Below are 21388 nucleotides of genomic sequence, written 5' to 3' on the forward strand. Positions count from 1 at the left end.
CATTATTGCACTGAAACCACTGTATTTCCCGACAGTTGTTCAAGCAATCAGGACCCCTGAAATTTTGGGTATTGATTTTTTTTTGTGTGTGTGTGTGTGTGGTTTGTTTTCTTCTTTTTTGGGGGGGGATCCCATTGAGGCCTACACTGCTAGGATAAGGAAGGAGAGAAAAAAACAAAGTTTTTTTAATGGAACTTTCCAAGAACTTGTTCTTGGTCATGTCATCTTACTATTGGAGAGCAGCTGGTAGCTTTTTTTGTAGTGAATGGTATTTCATGAAAGAAATAAAACGTTTTTTCATGTGTATACCGACGGACAATTCTACTTTCACATTAAAATGCTCTGATTTCTGCGTTATATTGTTACTCTCTAATCAGAAGAGAAGTAGAGAATCATATGTGGTCTGATTTCAAAAGACGAAAAGCATGCACAGACAGATCAGATTTGTTTGTTATGCTCTCATTAATCCACGCTCTATGAAATGTTTGTGTTGGCACTGAAGTTAGGGTAGCGTGGGATAAACGTGGAAGCACATCAGTTTAAGGTAAGATATTGATATGCCTTTGTACACCTGATCCGCCTTGGTGCAACAACGTGCAGCACACCAGAAATGGTAGGTCAGCCCACTCTGTGCTAACTCTGCTTCAAGAAGCTGAAAGGATCATGGTATGAACTTGACAAACCAGAAGAAAACAGGGTTTCCAGCTCGAGAGCTTGTACTCTGCAAAGGGACGGAAGTTGTTGGAGGCTTGCTGCGTGACCGTGACTTGCTGCTGGTCAACGCCAGGCAGCTTCTGAGAGGATGTGCTCTGTGCGCTCCCAGCCAGGCTGGCTGTCCCTGCGCATGGGTCTCACCAGCACAGTGCACCACAGCTGCCACTCCGTTTCCCAACAGAGATGGGCTACAACACTGGTGAAATAGGATCTCTGGCAATCATCAATGTTGTCAATGACCCTGAGAAGTCTTGGTAATGTACAAGTCATAACAGAAAACCCATTTATTTGGGATAATTTGTTTATTATTTTTTTTTTTTTAGATTTTGTTGCTACTGTCATCAACTGGGTCAAAGCAATTTTCCTATTACTCATGGAGTCACATCGCTAATTACTGTTACTCTATTTTCATACTGTCACTTATACTGCATTTGTTTACTGACTCTTCCGGTGAATAAGTCACACCTATTAGAACGTTTTAATAGTGTTCAATAGCAATTTAGTGAAACTTCCAGTTGAACAGTATCCCATCCAGCATACCATTGGATATGACAATGAAAACAGTAACCAGGGGAGCAATATGAATTACATTTCGTGTTTGTTCTTCAGGAGACTGACTGATGCAATGTGTTAGTGCACTTGATGTTGGATTAGTGCAGTTGATACATTTCCTCTGAAGGAAGGAAAGTAATCTTAAAACCACTGAAAAAAAATGAGACCAACATGTTCAGACTACAGTTGCTTCTATCAGAAAGTAGACAAAGATGCAAAGTGACAAAAACTATACGAAGTGATGAAGTAAGGAATGCAAGTCAGGCGTCTGATCGAAGGAAATACTTACACTGAGGGGGAGTTAGGTTGTCCAGTTAATTGTCGTGGCATACGGCTAAGAAAATATACTAGTAACAGATTGGAAGTTAATAGGGATTACGATCATATAGTGATTTTTTTTTTTAAAAATTAGATTTAAAATTCCCTTTACATTTTTATATAAAAACTTATGTGGCAGTGCAGACCTGTGTATTTGCTTTTTGTGGTGTTCCTTTTATCTGAAGCATTTGGTGACTGGTGTAAGTCGTATGTGACAAATGGCATTTTCCTTCTTACTGATGAGTTCTTTCATCAACTGGAGCTCTGCAGGGGCAGGGAGAAGCATTTACTTTACAAATATACTTTCTCAAACAAGGTTGCATGTGCTCAATGGTTGCTTTAATTAAGTTGTTTTTAAGTCTGAGGAATAGATTAATATAATTGAGACACATAGTTGTACTGACGAACATTCTCACAGCGTAACAATATTAAAGGCAAACTTGTTAAGTTAGTTGCAAACGCCTCATTCCTCAATGTCTGTGATTCTGTACATGCAGAAAGATGACAGAATACGTTAAAATGCTAAAATGTTGATGGAAAGTGCTAGAATGGTCTAAAATATGGTTAACGTAAGTGCAAGTTATCCAATTCCCTGTGAGCAGGTGAAGGCAGTGTAACAGTATATTTACTGCTGACTAAACAGCTGCAAAGCTGTATTTTTATAGTAACAGAAGTTGGTTCCATTAACAGTTTTTATTTAGTAAGAATAGTTATTTTTACTGAGAAATGAAAAAGCATTAACCACCTATCTTGGTCAAATTTATATATACTCCACATTTAGCTGTTACGAAGAGGCGTAGTGATGATGATGAGTATAGAAGTACTCAGATCTGTAGGTATCTAAGCCAAGTCCTACAAAATTAGGATTCTACTACATTAAGCATGTGACAATTAAGCTATATGACATATTTGCTGCCCCACTGAATTAATGAACAAATAAAGAATGGTGAAAGAAATTATTTTCCCTTTGGTAGAGATGGGAACGGAGGCAGGGTCATTTGCTGAAGCTGACATCTGATGACTGGAGCAGAGCTGTGAAACTGCACCTTGGTGTTCTGAATCCCAGCTTAAGTCCCAGATTGGGGTCTTCTGTGGCACTGACTCCTGGAGGAAAATAAGGAAAGAGAACACATGCCTCAATGTGAAGGTATCAGAATAATTAGAGCCGAAGAGCTGCTTCCCAGCAGTAAGTCAACTGACTGTATTTACTTGATTGCTATACTTGGCAAACGTCCCTAAGTTAACCCACGTTTTCTTAAACATTGGATTGGAACACAGATTTGTCCTGGAAAACATCCCTTACAAGTGTATGTTCCCTCAGATGCTGAATGTCCAAGTAGTACACAATCACCTTCTTATCATCGTTGTCTTCATAAAAAAACCCCAGCCCTACTTATTCAAGTATTTGTTTGGAAACATTCAGTGCCTTCATTCCCATTTTTAGAGGTTTGTCTGGCTTCCTTCTCTTTCATGTCTTTCCATCTTCCCTTAGTTCCTTTTCACAACCAGTGCTTCCTGTTTACCAACGTTTTCATCAGCTCCTGTTGTTGGGGATGTTGTTCCAAAAACTATGAGAATTGTAAGGCATAGTTTGGAGAGCTAAGCTCCATGTAGAAGGAAGATTAGAAAACATTCTGCTAAGCCATTTTATACTATTTTCCAATGTACTTGGTATTATCTCATATCTATTTCTAGCATACAGAACCAAATCCAACTTTGATTTAAGACCATGGCAGGCTATAGTATAACTGGCAATGTCTTTGGTACTAGTAAGCCTATGAGTAGCATAATATGTTCTGAGAGAATTCTGGGGACCATGTTTGTAATGTTGTCCTTTATATGCCCTTTGGCAGTGATGTTATTCTGTCCTTTCTGCAAAAATACTGTGCTAGTGCGTAGCTGCCCATAACAGACAGTTGTGTGCTGGAAAGGTTGTTATTACATAAATGTTCTTGAAACTGGTTTACAGTTATAATGTATGCAGAGGAGCTAAATTACTCCTACGGTTTTCTTTTTTCATCTGTCTTTTTTTGGTTTTGTTCTGTTACAGATTCCACCCTCTGCTCCTTAAGTATAATGGCTTCTAGCACAAAGGCCATCCTGTGCATATAATCACCCAAAAAAATAGCAAGACTGCAAGCACGTTCTTGAAGTACCATATATATCCTGACACAACTCTGTCCATTTTTCTGATATCGAAATATATCATCTGCCTTTGAGCAAAGCAACAGACTGGAGAATTCCGGGGAAGGACTCTATAAATAATTTCTGACTTGCTTAATCTCTTAAAACAAAATTTGAACTCGCTATCATATCTCTGGAAGGACATTTGACTTGCTCTCTTTTATTCAGGTTACACCAACTTGGATTCTTGAAATGGCTGATGTAATGACCAGGATGATGGGATACGGTGACCTCTCAGCAAGATTGTGGGTGATACCAAATTGGGAGGAGTGGTTGATACACCGGAGGGCAGGGCTGCGACTCAGATGGACCTAGTCAGACTGGAAAAATGAGCTGTTAGGGACCTCATGAAGTTCAGCAAAGGCAAATGCAAAGCCCTGCATCTGTGCCAGCATAGCCCCATACAGTAGGACAGGTGGGGAACTGACCGAATAGAGAGCAGATTTGTAGAAAAGGAGCTGGGGGTCATAATAGACAAATTGAATGTGAGTCAACAGTGTGTTCTTGCAGCAAACGCTGAGCTTAACTGGTAGGTTTGGAGGGAAGTGATTCCTCCCCTCTATTTGACACTTGAGAGAATACATCTGGAGCTTAGTGTCTTGTTTTAAGAAAGGCATTGACATACTAAAGCTAGGCTAGTGAAGGCCACCAAACTCTTCAGGGGGCTGCAGCTCATGACATACAAGCAGCAGCCGAGAGATAGGTTTGCTCAGGTTTAAAGATGATGATGGTGAGGGAAGATCACACTGCTGTCTACTGCTTCCTAATGGAAGGATGTAGAAAAGATGGAGCCAGATTCTTCCTAGAGATGCATAAGAGGCAATGAGCACAAGTTACAAAATGCGAAATTCAATATAGGAAACAATTTTTTTTCTTTTCTTTATTTTTTTTTAACAAAGGATAGTTTAATACTGAAACATCTTGCCCAGAGAGGCTATGGAAACTCCATCCTCAGAGATACTAATAAATAATTGGAGAAGACCCAAAGCAACCTGCTTTAATGGGACCTGCCTTGAGCAGAAAGTTGGACTGCAGGCTTGCAGAAGTCCCTTACCACCTACGTGATTCCATGATTTTGTGATGTGATAGCAGATAGCTTCAAACTATCAGTTCCACCCTGCCAGGGGAAGAGACTCCAATAACACTTTTCCTTTTGCCTAAAGGTTTTCATGAAACCATGCCCTGCAGGCAGGGAAGGCAGTAGGCCTGTTCTACTGCAATAACAAATTCATTGATAATTATTTTTCCCATGTACCACCAACTAAGCTATGCAAGTGCACAGGGAAAATCATCCATACTGAATTCAAAGAGAGTCGAGACTTTGCCTACTTTTATTATCTAAACAGCTTTGTCATAAACAGAAGCAGTGCCCTTTTCATAAAGAACTACTTTCCTACTGTTTTAACTCACTATTCTGAAATTCCATTTCTATGCCTTTGTCCTTGTTGACCATTTCTGAATCTTCTTCCAGTTCTATTTTTACTGAGATGGGGGATAAGCGGCAGAAGTGTATGCAGTATTCAAGGTGAAGACAGAACATGGATTTACAGAGACTGTGCAGACTACATTACACTAAGAGACACTACATTACACTGGAAGAGACAGAAATGCACATATGATTTTATGTAACTTTTCCTTTTAGTATGTCTACTGGCTCCTTGTTGTCTCTAAATGTTTTAAATTGCCTAAAAATAAAATGGTGGATTTTGTTACCTGTTTATTTTTTCACCTTTTATTGTTTTGTTCTTGATTCTGTTAATGGTGCAATGCCCTATTGGTCTGGTCTGCTTGTATTACAGCTTTGTTTCACAACCTTTCTTTTCGTGATGGCTGCTTCCTCAGCTGTGAAGAGTTTTATGGCATTTGGACACTTGGGAGAGGATAAAACCCTTAAGCTATGTGTCAGTCAAAGGAAAGGTAAGTAGAATGTAGCCCTTGTCTGTTCCAGACTAACCAGCACAAGAGCTATCTATCTTTAAACAGCTTCAATGCCATCCAGACTGCTTTGGGAACTGGGAAGTTACTAAATGTATCGTTGAAAGACAAAAAGACCCTGGAAGTACTCAGCAATGGGGAATGTTGGGATTAGCTAGAGAACTTATGAGTAGGAACGAAGTGAATACCAGAAATCTGGTATCTTAAGACACGTGGGATCAAAGAGGGGCTCAATAGTGTGGAAGAACTGAGTATGTGTTGCTTGTCACGCAGGTTCTGGATATCTGTCTTTGCTGTTGGATTGTCTCCCATCTTTACTCTTTGCTTTTCCAGTGTGGTTGGGATGAGGAGTGACTGAACCAAAGAACTGTCAGCACTACCATCATGATTTGCTACACCTGAAATAAACCAGATACTTCCAAATCAGCCAAAAGATGTAATAGTCACTTGCTGAGGAGTATGCGTAGAGCATAAGGGCACCACATGCAGGTCAATGTTCAGTAAAATGTTTGCTTAGCTGCTATTGTTTAGCCACTAGCTGCTGGTTTGATTGCCTGTGAGAAGTGAGGACTCTCATCTCAATAAAGGGTAAGATTTTAAATGCATTCTCAAATCTGGGCCGTCACAACAAACACATTATTAAGTTTTCTATGTGGCCTATTTTCCACTGCATTTGGAAGGCAACAAATGCCATGGGTACTATATAATATAAACAATTTAGAACAATTTATATATCCTGTAATTATAAAGACTTAAGCTTATGCTTCTTTACAGTACCAATTACTGGTTTAAGAATACTTTTTGCTAAAACTAACAAAGAGTTTATGATTCTATAGGCTTTATATTCCCTTAAAAGTGACCAGTTATGGACAAGAGAAGACGTGTTCAGGACACTTACAAGCAGAAGACTTGCAGATTCATTATCAGAAACAGCTAAGAAAACAGTTGAGTCTGAAGGTAGCTGCTGAGGTGAAGTTACAGTATCTTGAAAACATGATAGTGCTCAGGGAAGATGATGATACTTAACTCTGACAGAATTCACTGAATCTTCATGACATATAGAAATGCTGCATAATTTCCATTGTACAGACTAAAAACTAGGACACTGATGAGTTTGGCAGTGTTAAGCCTTGGTCGTTCTTTTGGGTTTTATTTTAATATGACGCAGATGACCTGATCCAAATACATAAACTGCTTCCTTGGTTTAAAAGAAACCAAATTCCTAATGGTGATACTGTATTTACTGAATTTCATAGAGACCCATTTAGAAAAACTCTTGTCTACAGGTCCTGTAACTAATAAAGTTCACACCATCCTAAACACATAGAGGGGCTGCATGCTTTAAAATAACATGTATGAAGAATCTTGTTCCTATGTCTAAAGGAGAAAAAGTTTTAACTGGGTATGAGATGCCATCATAAAATTAATACATCAAATGCCATGAACTCCCCCATTTTTACTAGCAGTGATGGAACTGTCATTCTCTTTGCATTTACTGTACAGAATAAGGGAGGTGGCTATACTGTGTGTAATAGGCTTCCCTAACTGGCATCAGGATGTGTGAGAGAGCAAGAAAAAATGGGAGCAAGGAATCAGTCATAGCAAAGCATTAAAAACAATAGTCTCCTCTTCAAGTGTTAGATGTGTGAATCTTGCTAAATAGATTTAAATTCTTTAAAGGACTCACTCTAAAATATACATAACATCAAGTCATAGGTGATCTCAAGAACCAGAGGTCAAAAGGTGACAAGTAACAAAGTAGTTAATTCCTCTTCGGCCTTCTTTGGTAACTTCCTAGTTTCAAATTGATGTTGTAGCTTTCACTGATCAGCCTTTTAAAGTTTGCAGTAACAGAGAGACATAGTCCCAAATAGCCATTTTACAGTGATCATGGAAGTCTTTCAGATGGCAGGTACTAAATATATATTTACCTTCTTATGGTGTAAAACTTAGCACATTCTAATTGTGTCTCAGTTACTTTACCATAAGTATTTTCATTTGAATTATGCTGAATGGTAGAAATTTTGCCTAGCTTTGTTTTGTGACTATGGCACCCTAAAAAATAAAAATAATATGGTGCTGCATACAAAACTTTATGTTGACCATATTCATATTATCTTTTAAAATAAACAGCTTGTACATACTTGACATTTTTACTTCACAAAGCAAAACAGTGCTGCATACAGGGAGCATTCTCAATTTTGTATGTGCAGTCTGCACGTAAGATCTGCATAGTTAAACTTAATGGTGATTTGATACTGCTGTGAGAATCCTAACTTTTTAATTTCCTAATTCTGTTTGGAATTCTTTAATGCCACATTAATGTTTTAACGTTGCTCTAGTTATTTCCGCTCTCAGAAAGAAAAAAAGATAAACCCTTAGTAGTTTATGCATCATGTAATCCCTAGGAAGGATTTGCCAGGAACAGATAATCTTTCCTTGTGTCCAAGTCTTATTTAGAATGGAGGGTCAAGGGGAGGCATACCCAAACTTAATTACATAAGCAATTCTAATTAATATTCTGGAAAATTCTGTGAATTCTTGTTGAGATTTGTTCTTTTTGATAGCCACCAAAGAAAATACCTGTATAGTATATAAAAAATGAAAGTCAGTACTGTGCATCACTCTTTCAAATGCATGGATGTTCACGGATAATGCTGAGATGCTGCTAAAGGTTCATTTCCTTCACTTCCAATCAAGTTGTATTTTTCATTTATTATTTTTTGTTGAAGCAACAAATAGTTTGTCTATGGATGTGTGCAAACTTGTTTTGCATATGCATGCGATGAAGTTGAATTAAAATGTAAACCAAAGTAGTTAATTCTCTGTAACGTCTTCATCTCTGATCCTAAGCAAGAGAATGTATCTTCCTTTGGACAGGAAGCGAGCACTAAATAATACAAGCATTAAATGATCACTTTCTTTCACATAAAGAAAAAAATATTCTGTACCATAGCACATATATTGCATCCCCCCTTCAGTTTTCTATAATCTGCATAATTACCTGATTACCCCACAACTGGAAGGACTGGAATTAGGTGGGTCCTTTCATGATCATTATGACTGCAAGCTAAAGGAAGAGGAGGAGCTGCAGCAGTCCTAATTTTACTTGAAATACTGGACTTAGGAACCTATGTGATAACACTGAGCAGCACAATTCCTTAGATAAGGGTCACCATCAAAACAAGTGTAACTGCTTACTGGTAGGCTGCTTCTTTTGTTTTTGTTTTTTATTTTTTTGTCTTTGAATTCTGTTTTTCATCACTTTGTTTTGGGCTCTGGCCATCATATTTTCTTCTTTGCCTTCTTAAGTCACTTGTCATTTATTCAAAGATTTGAAGGTCAGATCATCTCATCTGACTTGTATGCCACAGGCCCTGAAATTTCTTGTACCAGCCCAACTAATTTCTCTTTGAGCAAGGCAAATTTTCTATCCACTTAAAGCATATAATTAAATTTGGAGTCACACAATTTTAGAAGATAAGGGACTTCCTGTTCTGTTAACAGAAGAACATTTTGTAAGGGGCCTGTGGCTGGAAAAAAGTTGAATCAGGAGTATGCACCAGAAGTAGAGATGGGACAGCTTAGTTAGGGGAGAGTTTATTTAAAAATGATTGACTTATAGCAAGATGGGACTACGCACATTTGAAGTGGGTCATAGTTTTACAGTAAAAATAAAATTTAATAAAGACAATTTCTTTTCCTTAGTAAGAAAAATATTTGCTAGAGGTAATAATTTGGGAGAGCCTTTGAGAAAAGGAAGGAATGGCATTAAGTTCAATACTAAAATGTTTCAACTGACAGAGACACTTTAGCCTTGAGAAAATATAAGCAAATTGCAAACAATATTTACTACAGGTTAGGTTCTGTCCTCAGTTAAGCCAGTACATTCCTACTATCTCTGAAAGGTAACAAAGAAAAATGCATAAAGCTATCTAATACCTGAGATTCAGCAGTTTACAGAAGAAAGCATGATTTTATGTAAACAATAATCACTGCAACAGCTGCATAGGTTTAAAAATTGAAAGCTCAATTTTACAAATTTAAATAATGAGACCCAGGATAACTGAAGCTCTATGCAAAGTCAGTGGCAATGTAGAGATACAAACTTGGAAGAGCCCAGTTGCTTATTTTCTGTGCCTTACAGTGTCCTAGTGCTGCTTATTCTATCACGAACAATAAAGCTGTAGATTTAAAGAAAGGCTGACATGCCCAAATTATATGTATATAGAAAAGCCTCAAAAGGCAGGCAACATTTCCTTTAAAATAGCTTCTAACAATGACTTATCATAATTATACATGCTCCAGACCGAGGTTTGGAAGAATGTTAACCTCCCTGTCAATTTAAAACCTCCTTTTGTATACAGCCAATGGGTGGGGTGCCACATTTTAGCGTACAAGATTCGAGTTAAAAACCCAGCCATCGAAGGTTTGTTTTGAGTCTTACAGCATACTAACTCAAAACCCAAATTTTGTGGAAGCACAAGTGGTTAGAAACACAAAAATGGATTTATAAAACAGATTAAAAGAGCATGAAATAAATGAAAAGTTGATTAGTGCAAAGGTATGGGAAAGAGCAGGACTCTGCCTGTTGTAGCAACTTCTATGTTAATAGCAGTGCAGTTCTGTTGCAATTGCAATTGTTTCCTAAAAACATTCCTCCATTACTTCATGTATCCTATATCCTGCCTTGTAATACCCATGTGAACCAAGATTGTTGTGAATGGTCTTGCTGAATGGCTCCATCAGTGCCATTATTTGTAATGACCACTGTAAACTGCCTACTCATCTGGATTCTCTTCCATACTTCAGAATCAGAACTCTGTGAAACTAAGTATATTGTGTTAGTCCGCCGTCACAGAACCCTTATCACTTCTGGAATTGTGTATATAGTAGTAATTCCTATATACCTAGATGCTTATAATACAGATCACAGCTGCAGTTATGTCAGCACTACTAAATTAGGCAGCGGTAGCACAGTAGCTTACACTTGCTTCCCAAAATTCTTGAGCAGTATGCACACTGGGGAACACTGACTCTTTCAGATCAGAAGAAAATGTGCTAACGTTATTTTTCCAAGTATTCATTTCTTCAGAACAATTCCCTGTGGAATCAATAGCTTCTAATGATTGTGTTTGATTGTGTAACGATTGCTACATAGCAACTTCAGTGGTAAATCAATTAAATCCTGAGATTTTATAATTTTAGAGTCATATCAGCTTGAATACTAAGATACTGGACAGACGGATGCAATGTATGATTCTTTAAAGAAAATACTTTCTTAGGGTGTCAATGGCAGCATTCATAGGATCATAGAATGGTTTGGGTTGGAAGGGACCTTAAAGATCATCTAGTTCCAACCCCCCTGCCCTGGGCAAGGATACCTTTCAGTAGACCAGGTTGCTCAAAGCTCCATCCAAAGCATTCTCATGTTTTCTGCTTTACTTCTATGATTTCTGTAAAATGCTAATCCTAGTTTGACAAACAATAATTAAAATACTGCGGGGAGGGGCGAAGACTCTTCTCTCCGCTGCCCTCTGAAAAAGTTGTATTTTGAATCATAAAGAAAACAGAAAAACCTCTCATCAGTTTGATGCTCAGCAATATAAAAACAGAAATAAGCTAGATCAAATGCATCAGCTAGCTTCATTGTCCTTTGTTTTTCTGTCAAAAGTATTTTCTTTGAAAGAACGTAGCCAAGTCTGGCCACTCCTTATTTAAAGTTTTATTTAAATTCAGTCAGAGTATTTAATTGTATATGTAAATTTGTTAGTTTTCTAATGTGGCTTTTGTTTCACTAAGTTTTAAGAGGCAGATTATTAAAATGATTTTGGTTTTCAGTATGTTCTCCAACATGAAGCAGAATGATATGAAGCAAAAAGTAAACACTACTGTTAGAACTTGAAACTCCAATTCTTTAGAATGTGTCAGAGGTAAACCTGAAAAATTCCTTAAGTATACTCAGTCAGCTTGAAAATACTTTGCCATTTTTACTAGTGTTTATAAACCTGAGTTTTGGATGACTGCTTGACCTGTTGGAATAAGGATGACAGTTAAGATCAGCTGATGAATAACTGTTTATACTACTCACAGGAATTAAGGTATTAGTCTATAACTGAGCATTGTGGTGGCTGCTTCTTTATCTGAAGGGCCTGAGCTTCCTCTATAGTAGAGAGAGAGTTAAAAATTCATAAGAGCCAATATGATGATTGGGGACTTGCTGTTTCAGCCATGTGGATACGATTAAACAAGGCAGAGAGGCATAACATTTAGCCATTTTGACCTAAGACTGCAGGGAAGCAGACAGAGTGCTGATGTGTTAATAGCTTTCAGGATATGAGAGATAAAGTTTAGAGGCTTTGAAGATATTTAACCTACTTAGCTCACCTACAAAAAGGATAATCTGATTGACAGCTTAAAGAGGTTTGTAAGCAACTACTGCCTCTGGTCTTTTTGTTGAAATTGTGAAAAGAATTAGAGTGTCTCTTATTTAGTGACAGCGACAGAGAAAGAAACGTACACCAGTGACACTAGCTTGTGATTAGGATACCTGACTGCAAAAAGAGAAAATCTGGCTTGATCCCTGCTTGTTTATGTGAAGGTCTCCTGCAAAACTTTCTTCAGATAGATAATTCCTGCTAGGAGCAATCTAACTGGCAAAGTGTGTGTCTATGTGAGCATTTAAGTTTGGCTCAGAAGTGAGCCAAATTGATTGTCCCCATGTACTGTGCTTTGCTTAATTTTATAGAGTTGTCTCAGAGCATGTGACTTGGATTCCTTCGGGATAAAATGAGACAGGAAGGTGTGCTCCAACCACTACATTCAATCCATGTGTTCAGGCTAAAGCTATTGCAAAGTAAAACCCTTAAAATGGTTATTGATGCTGAGCATTTGACAATTTCAAGAGATTGAGGCCTTCTAGATCTTGCAAAACTAAAAAAAAAAAAAGTTTTTTTTTGCTATTCTGGCAGGGAACTCTCCCTGTCTAGAGAGGTATCCTTCAGTTCTGCTTGCTAACGCAGAATTTGCTAAAGCACCATTCTTTAACTGCGTTAGATTATAAACCACTGTTTTCCCCACCCCCATCTTCTTTATGGGAAGATTTAAACTTCATATATAACCTGTGATAGAAAACTGATCCATTCACTTTACACTAGCATTAAACATCTGTTGTAGTTAACCTCTAAATATAAAGCCAAGCAAATAACAACAGGACTACTGAGGTGAAAAATCAAGATACTGAAGCTAACAAAAATGTATAGCTCTAAAATACAGCTACAACAAGCATCATACGTTGAATAGAACACTTCCTGAGATTCATGCTAACAGTGGATGCAGTGGCATTCTCTGTCTTCCAAAGGAAGTAATCAGACACACCTCACATTGTTAAATTAATCAGCACAGCCATATTTACAGGAAAGAAAATGATAAATTAAGATCTGATGTAAACAGCTGAAGCTCATGATAATGGGTTAGCTAGTTACAACAGTGATGTAAATATTATATTAGCAAATAGGTCAGAAAATAAGTGTAATTTTCCTCAGCTTAATCTCCAATGCCTGTTTATAACATACAAATGAGTAAGACAGAGCATAGAGAAAATGGAATAGAATAAAAGAATACAATAGATTAAGTGGGTATAGATTGCTACATTTAAACCTTCTTAACCATAACAAATAATAAGAAAGATTATTTCTAAAGGGTAGGAAAAGTTCTGATATTCTTTTCTTTAGGGAAACTGTAAAGACTAACACAATGTTAACAAAATGAAAATTAAAAGCTTCTCAGAAAGAAGAGAGTTGACAAATTATTACCTTCATGATGTGCTTTCCTTGAATCCCTAAAAGATCTTGATATATATAAATCAGTATCTCATTTAAGATATATTCTGCACTCTCAGAAAGTGTCCTTAGCTCACTGGACATGAAGTGAGGTGCTGTAAGAGCTGCCCACAGAACTGTCTGAACTTTTGACCACTCATTACCCTGGCCAAAATTGCCTATAATCAGCTGGAATAGGTCAGATATCATCAAATAAGGAATTGAAGCAATGTATATATGATCCCCTCCTCCTTTTCTTTTTCTGGTTAATAGAAGATCCCTAACAGGTCACCCATTTTGAAAAAATCGTTATCTTTTCTGTTCACATCCTCATTAGACCTTTGTCATACTGCAACATATTTTACTCATGACTGTCCTCTGAGGCTATTCAGAGGCCTGAAGCTAATGCTTATGATGGTGGCTGGCGTTAACAAATTTCAACTAGCCCCGCTTAATACATTTGTTTTCTGTGTGCTAAAATACTGCACTGAAAGTGCTTGACTTTTTTTTAAATTCAAGAAGTCCTTTCCAATTTTGAACCTTTCAATCTAAAAGAATTGTTATCTTCCTACTTTTTGTTGGATTCGGGTCAGACATAGATTTGTAGCTACCCCCTAGGATTCAGCTCCTACAAACTGTTGGCCTGCCCCCCCCCCCCAGGCAGAGCAGGAGTAGGACTTATGCCCTCTGCTGGGCTATTGGATTACAACTCCAATACTGTGGAAGGCAAAATTCTTCTTCGATTTAGTAAAATAATCTAGAAGTTATGGCAAGGCATTATGGAATGACTGTTAGCTTTTAATTTTTGCTGCAGATTACGACTGAGACCTTGAAACAAAACCAAGATACTCTCTATTGTATACTAATACCTAATTTTTTTGTAAAGGATATGACTGAGATTTCTACACTAACTCCTGGGCAAAACCCCATAGGTTTTTCACAGGCTTAAACAATTTCCAACAATGTTTTAACAAGCAAAAAATCTTAAATTAATTTCTTAAGTTTCTTAAGGAAATAAAAAAACTTATAGTTCACATCAGGCTCACATAATAAAAGTTACAGTTTAACTTGCCTTGTAGCGGTTCTCCAAATACTCTGTTGCCCCTCCACCACCACCAATTTCTTAGTGATAGCAGAAACTACTTCTCTGCTAGCGCATTACCACTGTATGCAAAAAGTAAATGAACTATATCTGAAACATGGCTGTTAGAGTACCAAGTCACAAACACAACTTTGCAAAATGCCATTTGTGTAGGAAGATATTGTTATGCTGTTTAGCTGAAGTCTAAGGGTAATTAAATAATAATACAGAGATGTTTAGAAAACGATAAACAAAAAAAGTCAAAAAAACCTACCAAAAAACCTTTTTATTTCTACAGAGATAAGTGTTGTCTGGTAGAGGATATTCTGTTCTTGCATGGCTTTCAAAAAAGAGTGTAGACTGATGTAGTTGCTGTTTTAAAAAAAAAAAAAAAAAAGTTCATGTTTTTTCCAAGGGTCAAGCCCATAATTTGACCAGTAACTGCTGGAAATGACAATGTACAATTTCATGAGCATTTGTGAAGTAAAAGCTTTTGTTGTTTCAGTAACGCAGTGAGTTAGGGTTTTCAAAAGCATGGTATGCACATCACAGAACAGACAAAATACCACAGAGAGTATAACTCGCATGCAATATTCAATGTTTTATCATGGAGAAATTAAGAATCCATTACTACCAACAAAAAAAGCAGAAACAAAACCTAAGATTGGCAATACCTTTAGTGGGAGTCCTCCTTCATATGCTCACCAGCTACAAAAACGTGCAATAGGTCTTCCTATTTTGGTCAGAGCAATGCTCACTCCTCTCTGGGTATCCTAAGCAAAAAGAGGGGTGTCAAGTAGTGGCAGGAAATAGAACAATAATAGCGTGGGCACCCCAGAAAAAACAAGCAAAAGCCCCACCAACTACAGATTGACTTTTAGAATGGATTACATTAAACTATATTTAATCTACACGATTATTAAAAATAAAGGGCATTATTTTGGTTAAGTCACCTGCCTTTGGAAGGGAATTGTTCATAATCTAATTTAGTTCAGTTTAATTCTGCAGGTTTCTCTTCTCATAAAGATATAATACGGCTTAACTGTTTCAAACTGCTTAATTCAGGTCAAGAGTCCTAAGCATGCCTCCACTGAATGAGTTCTGTATTTCATACGCTTGCTTTGTATAAAGCTCTATCTTGGTGAAGTATTTGTAGACCTTATGTATCCATTCTTTGTTGTTGAATATCTCCTTTGGTAGTAGCTAGAAGATATATTAATGTCTGACCAAAACTGACTGTTTTTACGGATGTTAAAAAAAATATCTTTTTTGAAATGTCCTAATTATTCAGGGAGATATATTTTTTGCTTTCCCAAAATACACAAGGAACTGGAATAACCATATATTCCACATGTAGTTATATTCCATAACCACTGGTTAAGGAAACAGAGCAATGTCATATATATGATAGAATTCTGGGTCTGGGAAAGAATCAAGGACTCTTTCAAAACAGCAAAACCAAAACAGTTTTGAAGGGAATACATTCCTGGAATTATCTCTACACATAAATAACTTATTTACGTCACAATTTCCAGTGAACTGAATCCTAATGTCAGAAAGTGTTGCATGATAAGGACTTCAGATGCTGCAGATAAAAGAATACACTGAAAAAACTTACTTGTCTTCCACTCATCTAAAACTATTGTTCACAGCTATGTAATTCTCCTGATCAGTGAGCACATAACAAATATGGGTTCCAAAGCAGTTTACTTTGTAACATTTGAACTATAAAAATCAGACTGTTTTTGTTTTGTTTCCTCTCCAAAAATTTTTGTTCAAGAGAAGTGCCTTTGCTTGTTTTGTTTTATAAGCTTATTGTGGAAAAAAAATGTTTAAAAAGCTGGCCATGTTTTTGAAAAAGGCAGCTGCATAAATGCCTTAATTTCCAAGTGCCAGCTCTTCCTTAGAAAAAAATATCACTTAACCACTTAAACGAGGGAATTCATGAGGGATTTTTTTTAAATTAACTACTCAATTATAAATCTTCAGACAGCATCATAATTTAAGATTAACAACAAGGAACACATCTACTTGTAAAGCAGCAAAAGGATAGAGTATGTATTTTCTTCTGTCTTAATACCACTATTTAAAAAAATCTACAATGTTTTTCAGGCTGTAGCTTTGACAAATCCTACAACAGACACAAACGTAGCAAGCTTGGAAGATAGGATGAACCAATGGTAGAGCAACAAGGGTATATTTCAGTGACTGAATCTTGGAGTGCACTTTGGGTGTTTTTGGAACGAGACTCCAGTTTAACTTCAGTTTAAATGCTTCCTTGAATAACTAACTAATGGGTTAAAAACTCTAATACCCTAAGGAATTTCAGTCAGGAAGAGAAAAGCATTATAAAATCACAACTACTGTCATTCACCTGAAGCTAATAAACATACAGACGGACATGACAGAATGGTAAAAAGCATCGGGATGAAAAACACAGCTATTACTTAGCAACAGTGACAATCTTACAGGATTTTTACCTTTTTTAAAGAGAATCGCCACATCTACTTTGCTAATAGGGAAAAAGGCTGCTCATGCCAGCCTCTCCTTTTCCCTTAGGTTAGCCTTAATCAACAAACCTACTGCTGTAACCAATGTGCTGAAACAGCAGCCATGAAGCACTCCTGCGCATGCCAGCATCCCACCCTGCAAATGGATTGTCATCAATATGAATGAAGTCTAGCGCTATCCACAGGATAACATAAGTAATTACAATTGCAGTGCTGACAAATACTAAGTTTTAGTCCTTTGTAATGTGCCTAGTTAAATAAGACGATATTCGTATCTGCTGTTTTTACCTTCACACTTAATACTGCAACTTCTGCCACCTGAGGTGCTGCATAACTCAGATTGTTTCTCTCGCATATTCTCTTCTGAGTGATGACAATTTCAGGAAGCTGTTCAAAGTACATTTTTCTGTTGCCAATGCAACTGTTTGTGTGGCTGCAAGGTGAACCAGATCAGGGAGTCTTTCAGTCTTTGAAACACAGCTACTACTTTTCTTCTATGTCAATTCCCTACTCCACCACACAGCCCGCCAAATTCTAGCACTCGCAAAAAAACCACAGCAACAGAGGTGTAGGAACATGAGAAGTATTTTTGATGGAGTCACCACTTTACTGCCAAATATCCCATCACGACCTGAGAATTCCCATTTCTGATTAAAAAAAAAAAAAAAAAAGAGTTGCAATAGCTAGTTAGGATTTAAGGTAAAAGTCGTGAAAAAAGGAATTGCTTGTGCTTGTTTTTCAAAGCATCCAGCAAATAATGAGACCAGTAACAACTGTTGTTCAGACCGTATCTTTCAAGATTTTATAGGAATATAACTTTTAAAGGAGATTCTCATAAATACATGGCATTCTAAATTTAAAATTTAGACGATGATAGCAAAAACACAAATAAAAGATGACAAAATTTCCCTGGGATTTTAAAATAAACATATCAGAAACTAAAATACTTTAAATGTAGTGATATGTGTTATGATTTCACCATAGCCTGTCCTGCAATACATTATTTGGTCTATTATTCAGCTTGAAACTTGGGATATAGAATTCCTTGAATTCAACTTCAACTAGGTTCTTGGTCAGTCTCATAAAAGCAACTAAAACATATGCTTCTTGCAAACAATTCGGCGACAGTGGCTAAGTTTATCACAGAACACCTGTTGTTCTCCAAAGCATGGAAAAGCTCTATAACTTCTAGTTATACCTAGTTTTTCCTTTTACTGTTAAATAATTAACGTAGTTTGTTCAAAATCATCAGTACAAATACCGATGAAACGTCTGTCATCTTAAAACTACTATTAACATGACAGAAGGGTAATTCTCAAAGACTGCAACTGCAAGATCTTCTAGCTGACTTTAGCCATGTTCTAGCAGTGGTAATTTCTTCTTGATACAGAAACATGTTTCTAAATTCCCTTTAAGGAATATTTTAAGCTCTCACACACAACAGTAACAAAGTTCCCTTTTTCACCTCAGTATAACTAGGTCAGCAGTTTAAATAGTCAAAATATAAGCAGGTAAGTTTATGTAGGCTTCCACGAGTAATATTTTAAAATGAAAGGTAATGAGTGTATATAACAGGATTAATTCTCATCAGTTAACTCATAACAAGTTAGTCAAGATGGGAAAAGTATAACTACTTTTGTTTTCCTCCGAGTAGTTAATTGTTATATCGTGTAACTAAACATGGAATGAAGATAATTACTTGTTACCCTCTTCCAATGTAATATATATAAAACCTAAATATATTACTTCCATAAAAACATACTTTGTCAGACATTTATAGTATTTATCTAGCCACATCCTCAAGGTATTCTGCACACCTTGTACCTATCATGGAAAGCACGGCTCTACAGCTCCCACTCTAACACAATGCCAAGCTGTACATGGCTGTGCTTCTCACTCTGCTTAATAGGGTACAATGTGTTATAACACCTGAACAATTTATTCAATACCCTCTTAATTCTAACACTAAATTTACTTTGTTTTCTAAGTGTTTAATAGGTAGGGTATTTGTATAGATGTTTTTAGTAATTTAACTTTACCTGATGCAATTTTCAGGCTCACTTTTGCAGTCTGTATTACATCTGAAACATTCCCAAAGCAGTCAGCCCATCGGTGGAGTTCTCAACAAGCCATTCTCTAAAGGTGAATGGTATGTAGCCAATCCTAACAGCAGGCTTAGAAAAGTCAGCAACATGATTTATGTAATACCTATAAATCAAAAGGATTAACAGCCAGGATTAATATTTTCATTGTACTACTACCAGCCAAAAGATTTTACCTCAGCAGTGGTTTGTTGTTCTGGATGAGAATGATCACACTGCTTGCTCTCTTAAGCTGCTCAATGTTCAAACAATTGTAATTCAGAATTAGATAAGCCTTCTTACCATTTTTATGGTCTATTTCATAGTTTATGACCCATAGGTATAATTGTTGCTCTATGTATGATTTTTTTTGGCTCTTTTTGTTTCTCTCCCCTCCCTTTAGTTCCTGCAGTAAGCAAAATCCCAATTTTGCATTGAGTCCTATGGGAATTCTAAATTTCATTCTACGCACTTAAGCATTAACTATTTAGTATCTGACTGCTCCATTAAACTGTCACACTTAGTCTCAAGAATTGACATGACTGAGATCAAATGGAGGTAATTTGCCCTTTGGAGTTGGGAAAAGCCTCCAGGCAGAGCTTCAACAATTTATTCTCGCAGTCCCTCCATAGTAATTAGGCTGGAACGATGTTTAACACGGTTATGCTACACCAGGTCAGGGAACCCTCCCTCACCATAACTTCACATGATAAACTACTAATTGGCTGTATTCCTTTCAGTCTCAATTAATGGTAGTGTAATTTGTATTCTGTATTTGTTAAAACCTGGAAAGCTTTTCTTTATACAGCTCTACCATACATGCCACAGCAGTGTATGAAATGTTTTTTATCACGCTATTTGTTGGGACACCTGTACAAGGCTAAACTACTGAAGTTGCCATCACTAACACCACTAGAAAAAAGGAAACAGTAGTATTAGAATATCAATTATGTCCACTGTAAGACAGGAAAAGCCCCGACCCCTCACATGCGAGAGGGCAGAGAAATACCCGTAATCCAGCGGTTCCCGGCAGGGCCTGTGTGCCGGCGGGCGCGGAACCTGACGCCTGTCACGGAGGGACGCTCCCGCCCTCGCCATCAGCCGCCACCGCTCCGACAGCAATGGCCAAGCAACGTCCCTCACACCGCCTGCGGCCTCGGGCTTTATTATGTGGCAAACAAGTTTTCACAAACGTTTTTTGTGAGTTCCAACATAGAGAGTCAGAAGATATAAGTTCCCGGGTTCATAAATACGCATCCCAGGCGAGAGACGGAGGCTTCAGCGCGGCTGAGGGCGCGGCGCCCAACGCCGACCCTTGGGGTATCGCCCACAGACTGCCGCCTCTCCGGCGCCCAAACGAAGGCCGTTTCCGGATCCCGCAGGGCGCGGCTCACCCTCCACCCGCCGCCGCCTCACGCCGCCTCGCGCCCCCTCAGCGCCGGCGGCACCTCAGGGCGCACGCGCGCGGCGGAAGGAGGAGGATGACGTCAGTGGGCGCGAGGACTCCCATAGGGCGCCGCCGGCAGGCCGGCCACGTCCACCTGCTTCCGGCAGAACCAATGGGAAGCGCAAGGGTCCGCAGCGCCGGGATGACGGGCGCATGCGTGGGGCGGACGTTACCTGTTCAACCAGTCGTGCGCCATGGCGGGCCTCGGGGCGGGCTCTGCGGCCAGCTGGAAGGGAACTGGAGCACGGGGGGGCGGGCCCTAGACATCTAGCCAATCAGCAGCAAATAATTTCACTGCCGTAACCAATCAGAAGCGTCGGTTTCCAAAACAAGTGCGGCAAGCCAATGGGAGAGCTCCCAGCGCTCGCGCCCCGGCCAATCGAGTCGGGCCCTGCACCCGGCGGCCTCCCACCAGCAGGGGGCGCTCTGGGGAGGGGGGGCCGAGGGCGGGGCGGGGGTGGTTCCGCCGCCGTTGTCGCCGCTGCTGCCGCTGCCGCGCGCCCGGCTCGCTGGCTCCGCTTTCTGCGGTGCTGCGCTCCCGCGGGCCCTAGTAGCAGGTAGGGGCTGAGCGTGGCGGGGGGAGCCGCGCTCCGCTGTCTCCGGCGCGGCCGGGCCTCTGCGCCTGAGGAAGGGGCGTCCAGGCGCGGGCGGCGATGCTGGCCTGGCCTGGCCCGGCCCGGCCCGCTTTCCGTGCGGCGGGGCTAGCCGCTCCCGCTCCTCCCCGCGCCGCGGGGGCCAGCCGCCTC

General features: G+C 38.8%; 1 protein-coding gene and 2 long non-coding RNA genes across 4 annotated transcripts in view; 2 read left to right on the forward strand and 1 right to left on the reverse strand.

Moving 5' to 3' along the window:
- Positions 1-996: 996 nt before the first annotated feature.
- On the reverse strand, positions 997-20464 carry LOC128913625 (uncharacterized). The gene is made up of 6 exons (XR_008468019.1): positions 20205-20464; positions 19154-19322; positions 17403-17547; positions 15279-15377; positions 1731-2688; positions 997-1416 (listed from the first exon to the last, which is right to left on the reverse strand). It is a non-coding gene; the product is annotated as an uncharacterized LOC128913625 (long non-coding RNA).
- On the forward strand, positions 2669-6488 carry LOC128913626 (uncharacterized). Its single transcript, XR_008468020.1, has 3 exons — positions 2669-2770; positions 3635-5685; positions 5977-6488. It is a non-coding gene; the product is annotated as an uncharacterized LOC128913626 (long non-coding RNA).
- A 623-nt stretch (positions 20465-21087) lies between the features above and the next one.
- Positions 21088-21388, forward strand: part of ZC3H7A (zinc finger CCCH-type containing 7A) — a 29896-nt gene continuing 29595 nt past the window's right edge. For both annotated transcript variants that reach the window (XR_008468017.1, XM_054211546.1), the window contains exon 1: positions 21088-21199. The gene's annotated coding sequence lies outside the window, so the exon portion shown is untranslated. The remainder of the gene's footprint in view (positions 21200-21388) is intronic.

This window comes from Rissa tridactyla, chromosome 8, assembly GCF_028500815.1.
Source record: "Rissa tridactyla isolate bRisTri1 chromosome 8, bRisTri1.patW.cur.20221130, whole genome shotgun sequence".
In the NCBI taxonomy this organism is placed as follows: Eukaryota; Metazoa; Chordata; class Aves; order Charadriiformes; family Laridae; genus Rissa; species Rissa tridactyla.